The sequence below is a fragment of the Acyrthosiphon pisum genome, unplaced genomic scaffold, assembly GCF_005508785.2.
Source record: "Acyrthosiphon pisum isolate AL4f unplaced genomic scaffold, pea_aphid_22Mar2018_4r6ur Scaffold_20842;HRSCAF=22294, whole genome shotgun sequence".
In the NCBI taxonomy this organism is placed as follows: domain Eukaryota; kingdom Metazoa; phylum Arthropoda; class Insecta; order Hemiptera; family Aphididae; genus Acyrthosiphon; species Acyrthosiphon pisum.
Window position 1 is genome coordinate 4,644 of NW_021770244.1, and position 2,307 is coordinate 6,950.

Genomic DNA, 2,307 nt, shown 5'->3' on the forward strand with positions numbered 1-2,307 from the left:
TATTGTTTATGTAATAAGTTTAAACTATTATACTATTTTATCTTCTTAAATTCTACATTTATAACTAATATTACTAATATTTCTCATGCACATAAGAATATAAAATGTATACATTATACCTACATATAAGACAATATAAGTCTTATTATCCTATAATGGCCAGTCTTAAAAATGTTTACAACTAGTAATTACTATACTACAAAATTATTTATTATTTATAATTATTTATACTGAACTTGTGCGCTTGACCTAACCTAATGGGTGTCTGAAAGTAAATTATTTTATTGGAAACTTATTATTGATGTGTGAATAGACTTTTAGTTGTTTAACTATATTTTTCTTTAACATTGGATTTATTATAATAAATTGTACAAACATATTGTGTAAATATGTAAGTATGTATTTACATATATTTACCTTTTTATAATATAGAACAACGATAATGTTAAGAATAACGATAATTTTTTAACAATGTATTTCTTATAATTATATAAAACTGATACAGTATATTTTGTAATAATTATTGTTTTTATTAGATGTAGACTATAGGGTATTATGAATAATAAAATATTATTCAATGTTTATATTTCAGTAAAACGTCTTTATGAGTTCAATTGTTATGATACCTAACAATCAGTATTATTCAGTATTCTAACATTCGAATTTGTTGCTCATTTGATAGTTAGATTGGAAGATGATCCACATTTTCTATCAAAGATTTTATGGACGGATGAAGCAAAATTCCACAATAATGGACAGGTGAATCACCATAATCACCATTATTGGAGTGATGAGAATCCTCATTGGGCAACTGAAACCAATAGACAGATTCGTTGGGGAGTAAATGTCTGGTTAGGTATTATTGATACGCATATTATTGGTCCGTACTTTTTTGAAGATAATCTTAATGGAATGAAGTATTTGGAATTTTTAAAAAATGAACTTCCAATTCTTTTGCAAGACCTTCCTTTGCAGAAACGGTTAAATATGTACTGGCAGCAAGATGGGGCACCAGCTCATAATTCCAAAGCTGTTCATGCATATTTAACAGAGATTTTTGCATGTAACTGGATAGGTACAAATAGTAACGAAATCAAATGGCCTCCGCGTTCTCCGGATATGACTGTTTTAGACTTTTATTTTTGGGGTTTCCTGAAAAATGAAGTATACAAAGAACAATCAAATAATGTAAATGAGCTAAAAAATAAAATAATTAATGTTTGTAAAAATGTATCGACCGATGTATTATTTGAAGTAACAACAATCAATGTTAAAAAAAGATTAAAATATTGTTGTACAGAAGATGGAAAACACTTCGAACATTTATTAAAATACAGAAATAAATTGTAATAGCTAATAATATATAAACATTAAATATTATATGTATATTATAATATATTATGTACCAATATATGTGTGTATAATTAATTTGAATTACCTTTTTAATCCTTCTTTAATACTTCACTTCCAATTTTCAAATCAAAAATCAGTTTGTTATTTTGTATCTATAGATAATCATAATAAAGAATACATTAGTGTATGTATCCTACAATATTCGAACTTTGAACGTGTACAACGTCTAGTACGTATTTACGTTATAAATGGTAATAGTTATCTAGAGCCTCAAGTAGGCTCCTTGGATATTTGAATTTTCAAGTAGCTTAATTAATATGGCTTATGAGCATTTTAAAATGCTTTAAAAATATTGTATATTATTTTGACGATTTAATGATTATCACTTATCACTTTATCATTTTATCAAAATACTATCATAGACTAAGATATACGTAAGATTCGCGAGCTAAGGTACGTTGTAATCATGTTGTAATAATATGACAAGACATATAGTAAATCTATAAATAGATGGGTCTCTATTAAATAAAAGTTAACACTGAAAAATGGTAACACTGAAGACTGAACAATGTTGTTTTATTGAGACGAGTAAAATTCGTATTCACATTTCACAAACGTGGCAAATGGTAATTTTTTATAATATAAATATTAATATTTAACGCAAATGATTTTTGTAAAATAATAAATTTGATATTCAACGTTATTTCCTATAATATTGGTAATATTTCCGTATACTTTCCTACGTTGCAATAACAAATATTTTTGGTCGCAACGAATGATAACACTGCGGCGACTGAACACACCTGTACACACCCAGTACCCGCAAACCGATATTATTGTTATCATGTCATGTATAATCTTAATGTTTACATAATTTAGTTTACATAATAATAAACGGTCTGATCTCTGATAAGTAATATTACTTTTATATTATTCTCGTTAAATGATTGTTGA